Source organism: Vespa crabro, chromosome 9, assembly GCF_910589235.1.
Source record: "Vespa crabro chromosome 9, iyVesCrab1.2, whole genome shotgun sequence".
NCBI classification, from domain to species: domain Eukaryota; kingdom Metazoa; phylum Arthropoda; class Insecta; order Hymenoptera; family Vespidae; genus Vespa; species Vespa crabro.
The window spans coordinates 475989-498871 of record NC_060963.1 but is presented as its reverse complement, the minus strand read 5'-3'; the positions used below and the strand labels follow the sequence as shown (position 1 = coordinate 498871).

At 46.3% G+C, this 22883-nt stretch overlaps 1 long non-coding RNA gene across 1 annotated transcript in view; it reads left to right on the top strand.

Annotated features, from left to right (window-relative positions):
- The first annotated feature begins 252 nt into the window (after positions 1-252).
- Positions 253-22883, top strand: part of LOC124427051 — a 136978-nt gene continuing 114347 nt past the window's right edge. Inside the window, exons 1-2 of the long non-coding RNA XR_006942858.1 lie at positions 253-798; positions 876-1107. This is a non-coding gene — a long non-coding RNA (uncharacterized LOC124427051). The remainder of the gene's footprint in view (positions 799-875; positions 1108-22883) is intronic.

Here is a 22883-nt window from a genome sequence, read left to right as displayed (position 1 = left end):
CCGAGATGCGCCCTTTCGAAGAACATACGCCGTTCTCTTTCTCTCCTTCATAGATAAGGTCGGACCGACGACGTAATGAAGAGGCAACCGCTTCTGGAAAACTGCCTGACGTTTCAATTTTGTAGCATCAACGGAACAAGAGAAGAGAGAGACTTCACCCTCTCTCTCTCTCTCTCTCTCTCTCTCTCTCTCTCTCTCTCTCTCTTTCTCTCACTCTTACTCTCTTTCCTTCTCCGTCGCAAGTTGCCTATTCTGCACGCGTCCCTTCGCTTCGGCGCCGTGCTTCGACTTCGATTACACGCTTGTATCAGCTCCGCCTCCCTCACCCTGGCGACGTATATTACTGTATTTATCCTTGGTAAAAGTGCCATGTGAAAATGGCTACGATCGGTCGATCGTCTTGGGCCCGAGGGACTCGCAAATGTCGACATTCTTTTTTCTACTCGAATATCTTACATTGCTTCGATTCGACTGGAACAACTTTTTCCGGCTTTTATCGTGATGTAATTAATATAGCTACGTTTTCAGAGATCGTTTGGACGCTATAGTCCGACTCGTCGTCATCCTCGAATTCGCTCGGAGCATGATTTTAAAATCATGAGAACGTACGAGAAGGATAAAGAGAGAGAGAGAGAGCGAGAGAGAGAGAGAGAGAGAGAGAGAGACAGATAGAGAAGACGTAAAAGGTACGAAGCTATTCTCCTTTCACCATAAAGCGCCGTACACGTGGAAACAGCATGGCAGCTATTTACACCACTTAGCAACGCTGTTACGTTAAGGCCTACGAAAGATAAAAAGGTCAATCGTCTTATTGCTACCAGCCGGTAATAGACAATAGTCATCTGCTTTAACGATATTACGTTTCAACCTTTAAGGCACCGCCGTTCTAAAGCCAGCTTCATCTTTATTCGACGACGCCAAGGAGGTTAAGCGAATTTAAAAGTGTAAATCGTCGTAACCGTGCCACGTAATCCCTTTCCGGAGTTTCGAATTCAAGAAGTTCCCGACGATTTTCACTGCGAGACGAGCGCTCGAGAAGGATGCAACGAGATCGTCCGTTGGCTCAGAGAACTCAGCGATCCCACTCTCGAGCATTGAAAAGACCAGGTAATCTCTCAATCGACATTTTGCACGACACGCGGCAAGTATGCAACGATTAGTTTCTCTCGTACGTTAATGTTAACGTTCGACTATATCGCGCCAAGCTAAACTAAGCTGAACGAACACCGAGCGATCGTACGGCATGATAGCATTCAATAAATGCGACTAATTATTGCTTATTCATTCCGAACCAGTCAGGAGTTCTTGCGACGGATATAAAGAAAAAAGTGGGAAGTGCTCGATTATATAGATACGTGCATCTAGATACGCGATATACATAGATGCATATATATACATATATATGCATATATATATATATATATATATATGTATATATGTACGCGAGCAGAAGAAAAGACCACACCTGCGAGGAAAGAAAGAAAAGAGTGGAATGTCAGCTAACACGGTTATTCCTCTTATATTGTATTTAACGCTCTTATCTAGTCGGTACACGCGTATAACGTAAAAGGTACAACTAGACCGGGAACGACGTCTTCGCCATCGACCTTTCCATCTTCGAAGCGTCACGCATCGCGCACGCCGATCCCGTAGACGCGCGAACCTCGCGAACGACGCTGAATAAGAGAGAACGTCCTGGACGTCCTGCTCGCTCTCGAACAGAGTCGTATCTTGGGAAATGCAACGATTATTCGATGCAAATGAGCGCCTCGCGGTTCGTGGTTACGTCAGAGAACGACTGACGGCGAAGTAGGGTGGTGAGGTAAAGGGAGACACATATACGTATATATATATATATAAAGTGTGTGAAAGACAGAGAGAGAGAGAGAGAGAGAGAGAGAGAAGCGAACGAGTCGAGGAGGAAAAAAGACAAAAGACCTCCCACCGTATTCGGTCGTACCGCAAAAAGGACCTGCAAAGAGGACACGCATAGTAATCCCATAGCGATCCTTTACGTAATTTCGCGAGAGTGTTATTAGATAGCATTGTTTGTCCTTTCGCTTTCTCGCGTAGGGACGAGGATCGGTGTATCGAGGAGGGTAAGTGAAAACCGAAACACGCTTTAGGAGGATCGAGAAAGTACGAAAGCGAACCATGACATTTTTCTCCTATGCTTTACAAACGTTGCTATTCAGAAAAATATGACGAATGTACTCTCGTCCATTCTCATCTTTGCATCGATCGTGAGTCTACACGTTTCTTTCTCCGTGAACCCTCTGGGATTTAATTGTTGTGATTTACGCCCACCACGCGTCAGACCATCTCCTCCGTGCTCCTCTACGACGTAGGTGCTACGAGTCTTGGACATACCTATATTTTATGGACTTAAAGAGAAAGAAACGAGGGAGGCGAACGAAGCGGAATCGATGGAAATTATGAGCGTGTATAAACTTGGTATTCGCGTTATCTTCCTATAGCATCTGTAACGACGATTACCTGTTCAGCCTGAAACGCGTAGACGTAAAGGCGTCAGAGAACTTTTATCTCCTGCATCCCTGCTCGCGTTACGGTACTAGAATTTTTAAGAACAAACTTATGCCATACTTCATCGATCTTCTTGATTCTAACGAGTAGTCGCGACTAGTAGATATCGTTCACGCTTCCGGGACATGAAGGGACATTGACCAACGGAGAACCTTTCTCTCTCTCTCTCTCTCTCTCTCTCTCTCTCTCTCTCTCTTTCCTGTTTCTCTTTCTTAGATAACGCAAGCTGAACGGTTCAATTACAAAGAAATATCGTCGAGCAGGTGTACGAGATAACTTGCACGAGAAGAAACGATCGAACGACGACGAGCGACATTTGCATCTCATGATTCCGTGAATCAAAGTATCGATAACAACGTCGACGATGAACAATATATACTTACTTACGTATCCGAGGAGGGACAAACGCGTGTCCTCGATCGTTTGGTTAATCGGACGAGTCTCTCTCGTACTCGAGATGCTCTCCAACGGTGCTCTCGCTGTAACTCAAAACCGAATCGTGGTCGTAGACGTAGTCGTTGTCGTCGTTCGAACGTTCTTTTACCGTGTCGGGTAAGTCGTACGTTTTCCAACGTACGACCAGACGTTTCCTTCGTGTTCTCCACCCACGTGGCGTGCTCGACCGTCTCGCGGATTACGTAACGTTCCTTAGGAGGAGCAGGAGGTGATAGTGGAGAACGAGGAATAAAGAGCTAGAGAAGGGAAAGAAGCGAACGCGAAGAGAGGGAGGGAGGGGGAGAGAGAGAGAGAGAGAGAGGGAGAAAACAAGAGATCTATATTCACAAGATACGAGGAGAGTTCGCTGGCCGATTAGGACGCAAATCATTCAGGTGGCCCGTTGGTTAGGTAAGTCAAGACTCCATCGAGATGTGGGATGGGCCGCAGTCACGTGTGGCGACGTACCTTCGCGTTAGACCGCCGCCGACCACGAGGAGGCAGAACGGTGCTGACGTGGGGACAATCCAACGGGAGAGAGAACCAGCCTCGTCTACATCGGCCATCTATATAGATATATGGATCATGCATGTACTCTGCCAGATCGCGCTGCACCGGGAAACAGGCTCGAAAGAGCAAGAGAGAGAGAGAGAGAGAGAGAGAGAGAGAGAGAGAGAGAGAGAGAGATGGAAAAATCTGTTCCGTAACGGAGCGCTATTCTACGCGACGAGACGCCACCCGTCGCAACGCATTTGCGTTCGATCTCATCGCGCCTCGATCCCTCTTCGATAGCTGTTCACGGTTGTATTTGAAATTTCCTGGAATTGGATCTCTCCTAAAATCGTTCAAAGTACGATAGTTGGATTAACCAGCGAGCAGGAAGAGTGTGTGGTCTTTGTGCGATAAAAAAGAAAGAACAAGGAGACGAAGGAAGCGAAAAAAGCGGTTAGAGAGAGAAAGCAAAAGAAGATAAAAGAAGATCCGGAGGCCTCTTTGCCGGGCCCATGAATCACGCCCACGCGACGCGCGCCCGCTCGATAATTAATGCTCATTTAATTCGGCGTTCATCATCCGCGCTGTACGAGTATTTACAAAAGTCTGGACAACGGTGGTGCTGCAACGGTGTGCCAGGTGAAAAACCGACTCCGTGGTAGTCCGTGTTTGCGCACGCACACATATGAATACGAATGCAAGGACTATGCATGTCTGTGGTCAAGGAAGAGGAATGGCCACGGTACGATTCTCCATTCATCCTAATTGTCACCGAAGCTGCCGCGCTACCTTTATTCAACCCCCTTTCTCCTCCCCCTTGGTTCTCCTCCTCGTTCGATAAACCGATCGCCGGATGATCTATGTTGAGCTCGCTTAATGGGGACCTCATCGACGAGGTGGGGCCAGCTGGGAATAGCTGGTAGCAACCTGAGAGGACATCGAGAGGCGAAGCGATCGAGTCGACCGGTCCTCCAAACGGAGGAGAAATCGACTCTCCGCGTTCCACCCATCGACGAAATTCCACGGCGAAATTAATCATCTCCGTGCAACGACGAGGACTCCTCGGATTCCCTGACTCGACCGCTTCGTCTCTCCACCGATGGAGATTTATCTTTCTTTCGAGACCAAAGAAGATTCTTTCCTTTTTTTCTTTTTATAGACGTTTCTTCCCTCTTATTTATTCTTCTCGTGTATCGCCTTTTAATTATTTATTTCTACAATCTTTTGTAATATTAAAACAAAGTAACGTAAAATATAAAGCGCCGCGCGTGTACTTATACTCGGAAGAAATTTCGATGTTTGCCTCTCGATCGTAAAACAGAAGAGAAGAGAAAAGGATCGTTTGAGTGCGGTAAAAGGCAATGATCTTCTTGAGTATCGACTTGGTAAACGCCTAGATGTTCGAAGCTTTCGTGGACGATGAACCTGCCGAGGTATTGACAAGTGGAGCACACATTTACGATTCCAAGCGCGTCATGCTTCTCCGGGGAATGCACCTTAGCTGTGGGTCCAACGGCGTCGGGCCCCCTAGGACCCTATCTCTAACGCTGTATAAGAAGAGATGAGCTTCCGTCGCCTCTAACTTCCTCGAATCTCCGCCAATGCTTACGCCAATGAGGAGTGCGTTACCATCGCTCGATAACAATGGTCCACTGTGTGTGCACGCCAACGACGAGATAGTCGAACTCGTTCGTCTCCATGGACCTGTCATTTATCTGCTCCACGAATATATAATATACGAGTTTGTTTCGTGAACCGAGCCGATTTCGAGGGGACGAACCGACGAGACAAAAGAAACACACCGATTCCAGTCTCGATTTTAGAGAATCTTTTCCGTCAATTTTATTCTCTTCACGCATCTCATTTGGTTTACGACGAAATAATAAAATCTCGAAAAGCAGAAGGAGGAGGAGGAGGAGGAGGACAGAGAAAGCTCGGCTCTTTTTGTCTCTCTCTCTCTCCCTCCCTCCCTCCCTTTCCTTTTTTTATTTCTTCTTTCGTGGAAGGGCAAAGACATTATTCGAGATCACGCGAGTCCGTTAGGCTCTCTTATTCTCGAGTCTCTTTGGCGCGGGAACGACAGAGATACGACAACGCGACGAAATTAATGCATTTATGCAGCCTACTCGGTATGCGGTATGCAGTGCGTTCCGAACAGATTTCAGATATCGTTCTTTGTCAACGTTCCGTTATCGAAGTCGATGCATTTTGATCTTTGCCGTAGACGTCTTTCACACCGCGCGCATGACGCGGTCGGAGACTCGAACGCGGTCGTTGAGCTCTGTGACGCTCAATGGATTACCATATTTTCACGTTTCACTATATTATATACGTTTTTAGAACATTCGCACTCTCGCTTCCTGCATTACGATCGTTAATTTGGACGCTACATCTCTTACTATTACGTTTCTATGTACGTAGAATATAAAAAGAAATTTCATTCCCACGGATCGAAATCGTTTTAACGAAAGTGGTATCGTGGCGCTACGTAAGCAAAACAATATTCTCCATTGATCCTCGAGTTTCTACGAGAGCCGGCCGAACGGTTGGAAAGTATATCGAAGATAACGAAACATCTGTTCCGGTCGAGCGTTACACGTTACGTGCGCCGGCCGATCTTTGCCATGGTGGAAAGTGACGGGTAAATCGTGGTGCCTCGCGAGATCGAGCACATGGTTTTAGCGAGAGCGAGCTCTGCGAAGCCACACTGAAAATCAATGGATCGGGACCACCAGCCGCGAGAGAAGAGCGCGCGAGCTTTACCGTCGTTCGACCTACCGACCTCTTCCATCTTGACGTTCTGTCTTTCGATTATGCGCCTTGGTTCTCATTGTGCTACACTTCTGTTCACTCGGTCGACTTAAACGAACAACGGCGTTCATTCTTTTTCAATCGTCCATCCGACGATTTCTTTAATTTTACCGTTCAACATCCATCTTACGTAAATAGTATTTAGATAGAGAACGAAAAGCACTTGCTTCGAAAAAAGGAACAGAGTTCGATGGTGTTTCAGAGGCAGCCAGTCCGGAGTGTATTAACCTCGAAAGACGAAAGGTTCCAGAGAGTGGTAACGTGACACCATGAAACGGAAGTCGCGGGTGCTTTGCCGCTTCCGCAGTGACAGATGCGATCTCTCGCTCTCATGCTTCTCGCGAGATAGACCTTTCCCTTTCTCTCTCTCTCTCTCTCTCTCACGCACACACACACACATAGACTTTTTCTTGTTCTCTCTGTCGAGGAAGTGTCTATCCTTTGACCGGATCGAGCTCGCCGGCAAAAAGAGTACCTCGCCGGTCAAACGGACAAGAAACTCCCGTCGGGCGAGAATACACGGAAATGAGAATCGGGAGGAAAAAAGGGGAGGTGGAGAGAAAAAACGATAGAAAGAAGGAAGAACGAGGACCGTAAAAAGATCATGCTTGGACAATATTTGACCGAGCCCGTGAATGGGAGTCGGAAGCGACTCGAGAGGGGATACGATCTCGAGACGTCGTAAAATAATATTTAAGGCAAATAACGCGGAAAAAGGTCGAGTGGGCAGATCGACCAGCTCCGTGACTTTCGGTATTTCACTAGTTACTCTCCTCTCCCTCGGATTACCCTCATGGATGATGATGCGGATGATAATTTTTAAGGACTCGTGGCCTTGTAACGATAATCGATGTAAAATTTTATTACCGATTCTTTTCTACTTATCGCCTAATCATTCCTAATGATTAGGTATTCGAAAGTGATATTCTCCCATACACGTTGTATCAGGCAGAACTTGTTCATAATTTCTAGAGTTCTCTCATCGTGTTCTTCCGTGCTCTCGTGCTAGAAGGTAACAAGCCGTTATCTCGCAAATAATGGCAAAAGTTAGTGCGATCGAAGGACTTAGCAGCATCTCCCGATCGTGCGTAACGTTTTAGCACCGTAAACCTAAAGAGAAGTAGAGACAAGAAGGCCTATTGATAGGGCTACCTATTATCGAAGGTAGCAAATTTTCTTGGAGATCGCGGGAAGAGTCGGAGCTCTTGGATTATCGGCAAAGCACCTTCTCTCGTTTATGAACTCTCTTTTGCCTACGTGTATGTGAACGTAGTACGTGTCTGGGTTGCGCGAGTGTATTGCGGAAGAGGCCCCTTTTTGTGGGGTGTCGTTTCCAAGTGGTCGACATTGCATCGAGCGATTGGGTGCAGCCAGCGAGAGCGGTTCCCACAGCCCGTTCGTGTGAAAACGGTCGGGAAAGTGGACGCGACAAGTGCAACGCTGCTCTGGCAGCTCGCAGCCTAACGGAAACTTTCCGAAAAGAGTTCCTTCGAAGCGAGCGAGAAGAAAGCAAACTGGATGAGTGGATGAGTTCGAGGGGAGAGAGAGAGAGAGAGAGAGAATGGGATTGTAGTAGGAAATAGGAACGATTATGCACGATTATACCAGCAGCCATTCGATTTCAAATACGATACAGCACTTTATTCGGATATACCGTGCGGACGGTGATAGGGCAATATCATTTCGATTCGCGATCGCTAAAGAGAGAGAGAGAGAGTACTCTTGCTCCTTCCTACTCGCGTTATAAACTCCGTAATATCGTTCTCCGAGCCATAACACCTTGCGGGATTCCGTGCGGTTATAAAATATATTTGTAGAAAATTATGGGTGTTTACCTCTTAACCCCAAAGCGCATTAGATTATTGGCCAGTACGTTATCCATATGATTTCGTCGTTATTCGAATAAATTTCATCGCGAGCGAGTCGCTCTCGGACATCGCCATTTTCTCAAAGCGGCCCTGTTCGTTGATCGTAAATTACAGCACCTACTCGTTTTTAGCGGCCGCACGAGCAAACGCGCTGAAATAAATCGGACTACTATTTGCGGAGGAAACGCGGCTAATAGTGCCGGAATATCGTGCGAACTGTCCGCCGTTTGAAAATCGTTTATTTCATAAATAAGATATCGCACGATTTGGCGTGGAATATTAACGATCGTCGTTAACGCGCACACGGAAATTCGAAAACTTACTTCCCGTTAGGTGGGCATTAGAAAAAACTCGACGACTACTTTATTACTATAAGCTCGCGCATTGATAAACTACTACGTACTAACTAATCGTCTAATGGTTTAATCGAACCAAATATTAGCCAACTCAGCGTCCTACGAGAACAAATCGTTGAAGGCAACTGCTTCTCTCCACTCTATCTATTTCTCTCTCTTTCTCTCTCTGTCTCTCTCTCTCTCTCTCTCTCTCTCTCTCACGATTTAATTCCGCACTCGTCGGTGAAGTTAGCCTCGCAAATCCAAAGGTACGAGGTACTCGTGTACGAAGGACGAATAAACCTGTCGGTCGGTCGATCTGACCGCGTCTACCATTGGTGGCTATAGTAGAGGTTAAGACTCGAGAGAGGAAGAGAAAGAGAAAAAGGAGGAAAAAAAGAAAGAGAGCACGAAGGTGTCTCGGGAGCAGCAGCGATCGGCGTGGCTAAAACGCAAAGCCGAACATAAAACCACAGATAAGAGCCACCGTATAGAGAGCGCGAAGGAGAATAAGAGAAAAGGAGAAGGAAGGGTTGCGGAGGCACGGCTACGACTACGAGGACGACGACAGAACGAGAAGATGGAGGTGAAGGAGGAAGAAGAGGAGGAGGAGGAGGAGGAGGAGGAGGAGGAGGAGGAGGAGGAGGAGGTAGTGCGAGAGGAAAGGCCGAGCCACGGCTGAATTACGAGCGGCCGACGGGCATTAACATTTTTGCTGGACGTGCAACAAATTAAAGCAATCTGGTTCGCTCGTGTCCCTCGTCTCCCTTGCTCGCTCTCCTACCTGCCTACCGACGACTCCCGTCCGCATACGATTTAAACGCGCGGGTGGAGCGTGCGCACGATGACGAGACTAGCGTGCAAACGCTTTTTCCGTGCTTGAAAAAAAAAAAGAAAAAAAAAAAAGAAAAAAAAAGAAATAAATAAATAAACTAAATAAATAAATAAATAAATAAATAAATAAATAAATAAAAGAAAGAAAGAGACGTTCTTTCCTCGCGTGTGTGCTCCTTGCCTTCGAGATTTCCATCAGGAATGCTCGCTCGAGTTACCCGAGATGCGTAATCTATGTGCGTCTCAATCGGATAGGATTTGCTTCTCTTTCTCTCGGGGCTCCTCCTAAATAATCTCTTTCGTATAAACATTCTTAGGAGAAGTATTTTTGAAATTTGCTCTTCGTGATTATCTACCGACGATCATTTAATTATTAAATCTTATCCGAACAAAGTCGGACGCAACGGTATATCCCTATTCGTGCATATGCAAAAGCATAAAAGTACTTCCACCGACTCAATCTCTCTAACGACGACAGCGTATGTACATGCGTGATACATAGAAACACCTATCGAACCATCTTACCTTATGCGTCTACTATCCGCTCGTCGAAACATAAATCGACTTACCGGAGCATCGATACGCGGCTGCGCTTCGCGTTTTGCTATCTCCGTGCTCGATCCGACGGAGGTTCGACCGATAAGTTGAGTTCCACTTCGACGTTCAGCGTCTACGACGATCGCGAGACCCGCTTGGCTATCAAACGAGTACATACGTAACATTCGTTACCGCTCGACTTCTTGATTCTGCTCGTATACTCGCTAAAATATTTCGATTTTCGCGCTTTCAACGGACAGAGAAATACAGCGAAAGAGGGAAATAAATTAACGTTGAATTTATAAGATCGCCGTAGGTCCTGAGCTAACGCTTTCGTTTTCCCGTCGATCGACTTCACAACGATAATCGAAGAAAATTCCTTCCGAATCGAATCGCATACAAGTTAAGGATCGTCGATCCGCGAAGACGATACAGGAAATTATATCTTTGCTCGTTCGATGATAATTTTACGAAGGTAAAACGATATCGAAAAAACGATTTGGAATGCGTAGGTACGGTACGTTTTATCGTACTCGCCGGAGACACGCTCGAAGAAAAAGTCTACCGTTGTAAAAAAGAGAATACGTACGAGGAGTCTGCTTCGTAATCTCTTACAGAAAATCCTATGTGTACATGATCGGCGTGGACTTTTTTTAACGAATAACTCAGCGATAGCGTTGTTTCTCCGTTGTTAGGTGTACACGCGTGTAAGTACCTTATCCTTCTTCCTTACTTTTTCTTCTTTGCATTTCTTCCCTTCTCCAACACCCTCTTCTCCTTCCTCCTCCTTCTCTTCTTCTTCTTCTTCTTCTTCCTGCTCCTCCTCGACTTCTTCTTTCTCCTTTTTCTTTAGTGTCCACGACGAACTGCACATTGGAAGAAGGGTACGTAGAGGAGTATGTAGATGCAGGACAATGCGGTCCTATTAACGAGATCAAACGATACACGAGGACGACCGCCGTGGTCCGGTACCGTGCTCCCGCTAAACAGGGAAGCATCATCGTGTCTGACGTTTCACGCTTGCGTTTCATTCGAAATATCTTTTCGCCTTATCTATCTCACGAGAACATTCCAAATGACGCGATCTTATCGAAAATGTTAGTTACAATTTTTCAATGAGATAAAAACGTACGATCGTACTCCTTTCGAATCTTTTGAGAAATCGTTGGATAGTCGTGCGGCCCTGACGATGATAAGACCGCAGCACGACGGTGGCGGCGTTACCGAGCAGCAAGGATTTACGGAGGCGACAGTCCGATATACCACGTTCTACCCTGGATTCTCTTTTGCCTTGGCTCGCGTTCGCTCTACTTTGCCAATGTCCTTCCCTCGGGAGATCCTTCTTTACCTCGAACATCGTCCGACACATTGCCATCGTATTCAAAGAACATCGATATCTCCAATGGATGGAAAGATCGTTTTCCAATTTTTTCCAACGAATCTACACTTATCATTTCGAAGAGTAAATAAAGAAAATAAATTCGCTCTCTCTCTCTCTCTCTCGCGCGCGCACGTTTCTCCAACTTTTCTCCAACCGTTGGAAGCACGCTCATCATTCCATTGTTCTCTAATGAATCCGTAGATGCTGACGGAAGCGAGCTCGCTGGCAAGATACATGGGACAGCTAGAGATTCTTCCTTCTCTTCCAACTCCTACTTCTCCTTCTTACCTCGCCCTTTTCTCTTTCTTCTCTTACTTATCCGTTTCTTCCAACTCGTTCCAACCAGAGAAGGAGAAAAAATTATTTAGGCATAACGAGCGCGATTCTAACTCCGTTGGCCTTTATAGATCATTCGGCGGCACTATATCACCTGCGAGTTACATGCCTAAGAGAAACGACGCTTCCTACCTATCGCGCGTGATTCTAACGAAGAGTCAAGTACGAGGTGGTGGCTAACGAACGAAAGAACGAAAACGAAGAAGACTGCATTCGTCTCCGTACACGTGAAATTCTAAAATGGCAGGCTATCCGACAGAAAATTCCTGATATCTTACCTTGTTGGTAAAGTAAAAATAGACCAATCGCAGGGTGAGGCTAGTGAGATCGTCCCACGGATTGTGACTCGATATTCAGGAGTTCTCGAATCCATTATTTACGTACATGGATAGGCGCGCACATATATGCACAGATCTCGATCTTGATTCCAAACGGAATTGAGGAACGAGAAAGTAAAGAAGAGGAGGAGGAGGAGGAGGATCGAAGGTGCACAATACCCGTATATCTCTCAGTGGCGGGCGGTTTATGGAAATTCGTTGAGAAGGCGAGCCCACTCTCTGTCTCTCTCTCTCTCTCTCTCTCTCACTCTCTCTCTCTCTCTCGATACAATGATCGGTGGCTTCGATACGCTCTCGAACGGGGCACCTGTGTCCTACGTGTCGGCCCTGCCACCTTCGTCGAGCCGCTCTTTACGCGGCGACGGGTCACTGGCCGAACCTCTTTTAAATATGGAAGAATCGGAGGAGATCTCGATAAGGAGGGTCAGAAGCGGGTTACTCGGGAGAATTTCGTTGTCATGTAAATTACTGTCTCTACGCCGTCTCGGTTTCTAACTAACCGGACCTCGGCGATCACGAATGTAAAAGATCCGATTGAACGAATTCGAGCGAGATCGTTTCAATGCTCGTATCAAATAATGACGTTTTCTCTGGCGTTCGACTTCATCAGGAGACGACCTTAACGAGACCTTAAGGACAAAAGTCTCGTAATAAGAGAAAAGTGGTGGAGAAGAAGAAGGGTAGGAAAATGACGTAGTAGGGAAAAAGGAAGTATCTATTCTCATAGCCACGTGCTGAGTCACGTTCCTTCTCGTAAGATAGGAGATCGTAAGATGTATCGAAGGTAAAAGAGTGAAAAAGAAGGATGAGCCCACCTCCGCGTGCGGTTCTCCATAAAGAGAAAAGGCAGGCTTGTTTCTTCGAAGCTACGAATCTAGCAGGTAACGACGATTTTCCCTTTTTAATCTAAAAGCGAGGAATGCACCGGGAGACGCAGCGTGATGGCTCGCACGCGTCGTTGTCCTATCCTTCCTGTTCGTCGTCTAGGCCGAGTGTGTGCGTGAGCTCTCTCCCTCTCTCTCCCTCTCTCTCTCTCTCTCTCTCTCTCTCTCCCTCTCTCTCTCTCTCTCTCTCGCCGATCATCCTTCAGACAAAAACCTTCGAAAAACGACTTTTGTGGTCGGAAAGGAGATGGTTTTTGGTGGAGGCGAGGCGTGGCACGGTCGGCCTAGGTGGCCCGGCAGTAACTTACGCGCGCCCATCACCAGAGTTATCCGAATAATGCCGCGCTATCTCAAATAACCAGCGATTTATGCGTTTACACGGATTATCCCGCCGCAACTTTATGGCCGGTAGTTACTTAATCACGTTAGGAACCACCGGGGACGACGAGGCTCGCGAGTATTTCTCTACGTTTTCTTCTTCCTTTTCTTTTTCTACTTCGATCACGCAACGTTCGTACGTACTTTCGAAAATCCGATCTTTTCTATAACTCTTTCTCGTACTATTAGATTAATGTTAGGTAAGTAATTAAATTTATGGAAATCACCTAGATTTCATTTGTTACCTAGACGGTACTACCTCTACGTGTATTATATCATTATGAGGAAGGTGCAAGGTCGTTTCAAAATTAATTCAATGGCGATTAATCGAAGATAAACATAAATTCTTCACGAAGAAGAGACTTAGGAACGGGGCAAGGTGCAAGGGCGTTCCCGGTGTGAAAGTCGATGCGTAACGATAAACACGTACTTGCGTACTACGAGAGTATATCTACTATACATCGGTGCGTGTTGGTTCGCGTACCTGCTTTACGTCGCTTTAGAAGGTACGTACGTACGTACGCACGCACGAAGAGACGCAGGTTGCCACCGCTACCAGGTTGTGGGCCGCACCTGTAAACTCGCGGCTCCCTCGCGCATATATGCATCCTGCGCGTATATGCGCGTGCGTTCTGCTCAGAAAACGTGGGCGGTCTGCGAGCACCAACGAGCTGACGCAAATCTCGCTATGCGAATACATTTTTTATGGAATTAACTTCGATAACGCCGCCGACAAAGATGCTCGAGGAGAATTCACCGGTGGCGGTTCATACGGCGCGAATTAACTCTCTCTCTCTCTCTCTCTCCTTTTTTCTCGCCGAGAATGGTGCCGGTCGATCGATTATAAAACAACCTTCGAACGCATACGTATGAATATATATATATATATATATATATATATATATATATATATATATACACATATAGACACGTACAATCGAGCTTTTGCTCGTATCATTTCGCTTTATTTTTTTTTCCCATTCATTCGCTACCTTTCTTCCCAACGAAGAAACGTATCATCGGCGCGATATCTCGATCGACGATCCATCCGTCGATCGGCAACGCTACCCAGGCCGAATAAATCGAGTTGAAACATTCGAACCGTACGAACAATGTGTCAGATCGATTATCGAAGCGCGACGTTCGATGTTGATAGACTATAAGAAACGCAACATAGTCGGGTTTCGATCGATCGCGACGAGGAATCGAAGGTTTCGCAAGTCGAGCTACGTACGTTTCTTGAAGCCGGTCGCTGGCAATGATGATTCGTGCGTGTTTCTTCGCGCGTGTAACTTGCATACCTTGAGACATGCACCGGCCACGTTCGTTGCATTCTTCGCGCCAAGTGCATTTTCAGTCTCTCGTACAAGCACATCGATATTGGTACTCTTGGTTCTTCCTCTTCTTCTTCTTCTTCATCTCCTTCCTTCTTTTCTTCTCGTAAAGAGCGAGACCTTGGGCGGTCCATAAATTACGTGAAATAATGATGTCAGCCCTCGTAATGAGCGTAAAGTGCGCGCAGGGTGTTTCGATGCGTTAGGAGGGATAAAGGGGAATTCACGATGATGCTCGCAGCACGAATACATTCTCTCTCTCTCTCTCTCTCTCCGTCTTCGACTTCAAAATTACTTGGTTTATTTGCAATTCCGTAAAAAATCTTTTAACGTTGATCGCGGCGTAAATGTTGACCGATTCGTGCCCAAGACGCGCTCGTCCACGCGGTGCGTTGGCAAATATTTTGTCATCTTCTCGAGACGTCCCACACCTCGGACAAGCTGGACGATACTTTTTCGATGTTATCGTTCGAACGGTGGGTGGGATAATGCTTGACATAAGTTAAAATTTCGGCCGATACACGCGAAAACAGGTGAGTTACGGACGGTATTAAGTGAGTTAAGACCGAGCAACGTGCGTGTCGCGTTCGACGACGGTGCGAACGCCAATTTTATTGGCAATTTGTCGCGAGGGTTCTCGAATTTATCGAGAGTGCACATCCGCTCTCCTCCTTCTCCGTATCCTTCTCCTTATGGAAAAAACGCGTCGAAACTTCTCAATTAACACCGAACACGAATTCCATTACACGTTCGTTCAAGCCACGTCCGAGCAATCGCGAGAATTCCCTGTTCCGTTGTCGCTTCCGTTGAACCAATTTTCGCGATTGGGAAATCAATTAAAATATTTTATAGAGCACTATGCCGTAACGAACATCCTCTTTTTGAGAAAAATTCATATATTATACGGCGGAAACCGCCCGTGCATTCCAACCGCTTCAGCGTGCTAAATCGTCGTTAATTTTGCGGCGGAAGAACACGAATTACCATAAATTTTGTCACGAGCGACCGTCCATTAGATATGCTAAAAACGGCGTAGATTATGGCTGCTACGAAGAAGCCACCGATCGCGTGTATGTTTCGCAAAGGAACGTCCTACCGATTTGAAAGGAATCAACCCGCGCTAGCAATCCGAACCCGCGCATCTAACGCTTCTAAGAACTTTAGAAAAGTGTTATTTTTCCTATAAAAGAACTGTCGAAGGAACATAATATATCGCGCGTTAACTAATTTTTACGAAGACATTAAGTAGAATTGCCTCTTCCTCTCTCTTCCCCCCTAAGATTGTTATTCGACTTTGAAAGAAGGAAAGGCAGTTGAAGATCGAAGTCGACGCGTCGAGAAGAACGCCGAAGAACGCAGGACATCGAGAAGGACCGGCATATAATGCCATTCGAGTGGTAATTTGCTCGAGATGGGTCATTACAAGCTTAAGGTTTCTCTCTTTCTCTCGGCCTTTCTTCCTTTTGCTTCTTCTGCTTTGTCCGTTGGCCGCGAGACACGAGAAAAGACGGGTCGTTCGCGAAGAAGTAGTATATGCGACTGGAACCCTCTCGTGAAAGCGAGGCCCGCTGACCTCATCGTGAACCACCGCCGTCAAAACACGCGCCTCGGTCCTCCATACCTCTTTGGATCTGGTAATTTCGGTTTGGGCAAAAAATAAAAAAAGAAAAACAAAAAAGAAGAAAGAAAAAGAAAAAAGGGAGACGTAAAGCATACTACCTCGGAGAGAAGAACGTCTTGGAAAATGGACATACCTACCTACCTACCTACCATGTCTTTGAAATGACTTTCGAAGATTGACTCTCCTGTTGCTACCGTGCCGTAATAATAATAATAATAACAATAATAATAATAATAATAATTAGGTCCGTTCGATCAAATCCTCCTTCGTATGTATCTTTTTTCAAATATCGTCGGGTATATATGAAATAGGAAAAAGGAAGGATCGCTGATGTCTTAATATCGAAGGAAATTATTCAAAGTCTCTCGACGAGAGCATAAAGGCAAGCTTCGAGAGATATTCGGTCGTCCGTTATTCGTTCCAACGTTTAAAGTAAGAAACGCGTGATAATCTCGAGGACGGACAATGGACTGGCTCGGTACCTACCTATCGACGTTGGACTCTGAATCCAACGGCGCAGAAGCAGAAAAGATAGCAAATTTTTAAGGGCACTTTAACGGTCGGAGACAAGGGCCGAGCGAACCTTACGGTGGCGAAGCGTCGGCTTTTGAGAATTACGACCACGCGTGTCACCGTAATCCTGGTTTATATGCCGCCGTCGAGCCGGCCTCTTCTCTCTTTTATTTTAGCGCAGGTTGGTCAAACACCTAAACACCTCGAGCTCGGCTTTCTCACGTACACGTACACCCACACGCCTTCGTATTCTTATTCCAGACTAATTTTAGTTGCACGATTCTGACGGGTGCACGAGTCTCTTTCCCTGCTGGCGCACATCTTTCTCATCTCTCTGTATGTGCGCGTTTTGCGCGTGTGTTTTTTTTTGCATGCGCTATTTTGTGGTTTTACGAGGCTTAATGACCGAAACCATAATAAAGAGCTATCCACTCGTCTTTCCTTTCTCTCCTGCGAAAAGGATACGAAGCGGTGGGCCGGACAGGTCCGCAGGAGCCCGACGTCCTCGGAAGCCGACGCACGTAGCTAGAAGGCTCGCGAACGTAGGACCCCCGACAGGCCTAACCGCGGAACGAGTTTCAGCAGGTTGAGACGCGCGACCAGGCGGTACGCGCCCACGCCGGGCGAATATCGTCCATCTCATCTTTCTCTATCTCCTTCTAACGATTCTCCAGGCACAAGAGCTCGAGGCTTCGATTGTTCCGTCCTCCTTCGATGTTCCGTCGTCCCACCACCACCTGTACGATCCGACAGATCGATCGATTAAAAGTCCTTTCTTTTGAAATTTCGCGTCAAATCGTATGGCGAATATCTTTCAGAAGTCAAAGTTCGTCCGAATGGAATTCGAAAAACAAATTCTCCTCGGGATTCGTACGCTTCGACGTCGAATCGATTCCGAGAAATTGCAACAAGCGCGTCGACATTTCGTACGTCGAAAAGCGGCCATGTATCATAAGCGTTAAATAATTACACATTCGTACCGGCCATTATTTTCGACGAGACTGCAATCCCGATATCCCTCCCGTTGGTACATCGGACCAAGGCGTGTCACTATCCATCACGCGCGCGTACGAGAGGAAGAAGAAGAGGAACGTCCTACGTCTCTCTCCTCTTCTTATTCTTCTTCTCATTCTTCTTCCTTATCCTCCTCGTCTCTTCTTCGTCTCTTCTTCGTCTCTTCTTCGTCTCTTCTTCGTCTCTCTCCGCGAATGCTTTACGATCTTCAATGATTACGCGTCTCATTATATTTTAATTAGCATGCAGTATCTCTCTCGGTACCGCCCGTATTCGTGGTTCATTAATGTTGTTTACGAGCTACTCATTATATTCAAATATTATTGAATAACGTTAGTTAAATGGCGACGTTCCTGAACTTTCTGTCAAATTTGCCATAACGCGCCATAGCTCGTAGACATTTTGAACGGATATTCGCACGATCGCAGGCAGCACGGTTCCTTTCCTCCGTCGAAGATACGTTGTTCCTTTCCTTCTTTCGGTGTACTCGCTCGATCGCTAACCTTCTATTCGACAGAATCTTCTACCGCTCTTATGGACAATTCTTTTACCGCTCGAATCGTGCTCGAGCACGCCTTTCATGAATATATGCGAATTTCAAGAGCGATATCTTACGGGTATAGCTGTCACGGGAAACGTCGAAACGGGCGACGGCGCCCAATGCTGCTTAAAATATGTGCGACGCGTAAGCGATTTTTTCGAGCGTGGACCGGTCGAAATAATTTCTCGAACGAGCTCCATGCATAGTTATGTGCCTTTGGAAATTCGTAAGAAGGTACCTCCTGTGATTTACGATAGCCAGGAGATGAATAGAATATTCGACGTTTCTCGCTCGGTTCTTTCTCTCTCTCTCCCTCTCTCTCTCTCTCTCTCGATCTCTCTCTCGATCTCTCGCATCGAAGATTACTAATTAATTTTATTAATAGTTCCCACGATCGTCGAACTTTAAAGTGGAAGAGAGGCTCGAGGCTTCAAATCCACTATAGAGTCCGTCACCACTTAACGGCAAGGATGATGGTGTGGTTCATGGTGAGAGTCGAGACCACGATAAATCGCAAAAGGTATAGGTGCGTTTTAATAAAGCTTCTCTTCTACCAAGTATATCGACGCGTCGGGCTACGATCGACGGGCAGCGAATTTATAATATTGACATGGCAGCGGCCCACGCATAGCCCGGAGCTGAAATCGATGGTGGAACGTAACGTTAAAAGAAGAAGAGGAAGAAGGAGAAGAAGAGGGAGACGACGAAGATGAGAAGGAAGAAGGAAAGGGTGGATGATGAGAAAAAGTGAAAGAAAAAGGAAAGACTTACGAGAGAGAGAGAGAGAGAGAGAAAGTACACTTCACCCATGCAATATGTAAATCCAATAAGAATCTCTCTCGCTTCGTTCGGAAATTAGGCGCGCGCGTATACGCGTGTAGGTTCTCGAGCGTGAACAACACACACAGAGAGAGAGAGAGAGAGAGAGGAGAGAGAGGGAGAAGGACGATGAGCGTAGATAAGGTGTAGTTATATGGCGCGAAACGTAGAGCCGATTGTGAGTTAAAATCCGTGGAGGGAGAAAAGCGGATGTTGAGCAAGGCGAGTGCTTGGCAGGTGCCGCGTACTGTGGGTGTCGTTTTACATCAAACTTTCCGTTCCCTTCCTTTCGTTTTTCCTTGCACTTTCTTTTTCTTTCTTTTTCCCCCTTTTTATACAGGAAAGAGGGTCGAGTCGGTCGTACGCTTTGCTTTAATGACATTTTTTTGTGCGTCGAAAAAAAAATCTCTTAGAACCGTAGTAATTCCATTTTGATTTATAAGATCTACGAAGCCTCGCGTTGTCTCCTTTGGAACAATGGCGAGCTAGGTGAGTTAGGAAACACGTGTCGCGTTGTATCGATAATAATCGCGTGGCTTAATATTACTTTTATAGTCCTTTATAAATCATATTCGCCATAACGGTAGCGAAGAGCGTGACACGGAAGTATAATAGCGTGAACAGTAATAAATTTACGACTAGTTAAAAAAAAATCATTCGGTAATGGTGGGTTTATAAATTCCATAAAATATATCTTCCTTCTTGGATGTCTTCCTTGGCAAATAGGGCGGGATTGAATATTTCCTAATACAAGTTGATTCGCGCGTACGCCATTAGTTTGCATCGAATGAAACGCGTTACGAAATAATATTGAGGGAGAAGCGAGAGGGAAAGGAGGAACGAAGGAGGAAGGTCCTTCGGACCTGCTAGGTTCGAAGATCACGTCCGTGCGCATATGGAGAGGCCGTGAAGCAGATGAGGGGTCAGAATACTTCCTACACGCGGTGTCTATGCGCTCGTACACCCATATGCACACGCTTACGTGGGCACAACAACGTGTGGGACACCATAGAAGACCACGAGGCAACGCACCACCTGTTGAATCCCGAGGGAGAGTGGGAGGACGTTGTCGAGGGAGGACCGGCGTATAGACGAGGAGAGATTCGAGAGGTCGAATGGAGAGGAAGAATGAGATAGAATGGACTTTGAGTATATTTCTCTCTCTCTCTCTCTCTCTCTCTCTCTCTCTCTCTCTTTCTCTCTCTCTACCTCTCTCTCCCTCTTTTCATCTTACAATCGTTTCTCTACTCTTCTCGCTCTCTCCTTCGATTCCTTTAGCGTTAGTCATCATCTTAGCCGCGCACCTTTCGTAATGCTTAATATCTTATTATACTGACCGATCGCGAATGTCCATCCGTACGTTAATTGGATGCCGACACGATCGTAGGCAGAACGAGAAAACTCGTCTTTGTGAGCGTAGGGTGCTTCGCAAGATTCCGTGTACTTGGGTAAATCCTTCTATACTTTTTCTTTTTTCTTCCTTTTTCAATTTTTCGTCAAGGAAACGGTTAATTGGCGAATTAAAGTTGAAGGAGATAAACATTACGAACGGAGTAGGATGTTGGTAAATGTTCGTTCGTTGTACTATTATCTCGATGGACAACGTACGATAGGTAATAAATTGTACGTCGTGACAGAAAAGAGACACGTTCTCGTCGTCGTCGTCGTCGTCGTCGTCGTCGTCGATTTTCCAGGTTTCTCGTGCGCGTAGGAACGTACTATGTTCGGCCTAGGAATAGATATCTTTTTGGATTCACATTGGTCGCACGTGTGTCCGGGCTTTAATAGTACGACGCACACGTGTTCGCGAGCGAACGACAAGAGGGCTTCTTTCGTGCCCACGCCACGATGGGGCGGCTTCCTCTTCCTGCCCTCGACGACAGGTCAGGTAACGCCGATCTTAATCCCAATGGATCTCTGGGTGGTACAGGATGCGAATGCTCGGGATGACAGTATCCTCGAGATTTATACGCGCCTTGTAAAGAGACACTGCACTCCTCTCACTCTCGCTTTTTTCCTCTTCCCTCGTAAACGAAAAGATCTTTATAAAACTGGTGATAAAACTGACATCAATTATTTCGATTTTATTCAACGAGACGAAATAAGATGAAACGTCGTGCGGTTAAACGTAGATTGCTCCGATCGAGAGACAACAATTCCGTCGAACGATTTGCTTGTTCATGGTTTGAAATCATAGGTCGATGTTACTAAAATCTCTCTCTCTTTCTCGCTCACGCGAGATTAACGACCGCGAAGCTTATCGAAAGAAACGAGAGTGCCAGTTCAGAGGCTAGAGGAACGATGACAGGTCCCTGCCTTTGTGTCCTTCGCTCTAGGAAGTTTTATACGACTAGTCGACTGTAGCGAGACGAGTATTATTGAAATCGATGGAATAAAAATCTAAAAGTAGAAAGAAGCAAAAAGAGAAGAAAGGATCGATGCTCTTGCGCACGACCTAACGATGCGGTCTCGAACGGTGAGCGAGGAGAGACGCGATATAAATCGATTATCCGTAGATATCCGTGATATATCGTGACGGGACCAGCTTCGTGACAGGTGGGAGGACCGGCAGAGAAGAAGAAATTTCGAATTCCTCTCGTCTAGTCTCTCGACTTTTACTACGCGCGTCTCTCTCTCTCTCTCTCTGCCGAGAGAGGGAGAGAGAGAGAGAGAGAGAGAGAGAGAGAGAGAGAGAGAGAGAAAGAGGAGAAGGAACAGAGCCGACGAAAAGTCGCCCACGGACAGATCGAGAACGGATCGAGAACGGATCGAGAATAGATCGAGAACAGATCTTCAATTCGATTTGGAACGCTACAGGGAGATCCGGTCGATCCTCGTTTCGTATAAAGCATAGCAACGTTACTTCCACGTAAACTCGTCGTCTTTTCATTGACACTCCAATGAGATAAGAGAGAGAGAGAGAGAGAGAGAGGCCAAACTCGAATGCCGTGTACGTTCAATTATGTCGGAGCGCAAGAAGTATGTAGATACCTACGCGTAGTTACGATCGAAAAAGTTCATATTAAACCCGTTAGAATGTTCGAACTAGCGGGAGGTAATCGATAACTGACTATGAACGGACGCTTTTTAACGGTCAACTCTTCATCGATCCTTTCCAAATGGGGGCCACATGTCAGGTCGCTTTAAAAAGCGATAACAGTCGGCCCGGCAAAAAAATCCCAATATAGCGAACAAGGAGGTGACAGCTATCTCTACATGACAAATGGCACGCTATCGAAAGGCGGATCCCTAAAGAGAATAGACGATCGATGGAATCGGTGAGACAATGGGGATTGGAAAGGATTCGATATACAGCAGGTAGTTCGAGTGAGATCGATCGAACGAGATGGAAGCCGAATCGTTCTGGGTACTCTCGACTTCGTGCAAGGTGCAAGTTCAAATCGATTACCGACGAAGCCGCGGATCGTTACCGCCATTTTTTCTCCGACACCTCTCCCGTAGGCGCATCGACCCACGGCTCTTCTCGAACATACGATATCTCGAACTCCTTTCTCCTCTCTCCTCTTACCTTTCTTTCATCCACCCCCACGATAGGCAGCGTAATAGCTCACTTCGTTCACTGTTACTGTTATGCAAGATATAATAGGGTAATAATGGCACGTTCTGGGCCTCCTCTCTCAGCCGGTAACGCAGGGTGGAGCCAGTCACGATCAGAAACTGACGTAAGCATCTCGTTCGTACCTCTTCTTCTTCTTCTTCTTCTTCTTCGTCTTCGTCTTCTTATTTCTCTTTTTCTCTTTTTCTCTTTTTCTCTTTTTCTCTTTTTCTCTTTTTCTCTTCTTCTTCTTCTTCGCTTCTCTGACTTTTTCTTCTCCTACACTCCGCTACTTCTACGTTCTCCACGACT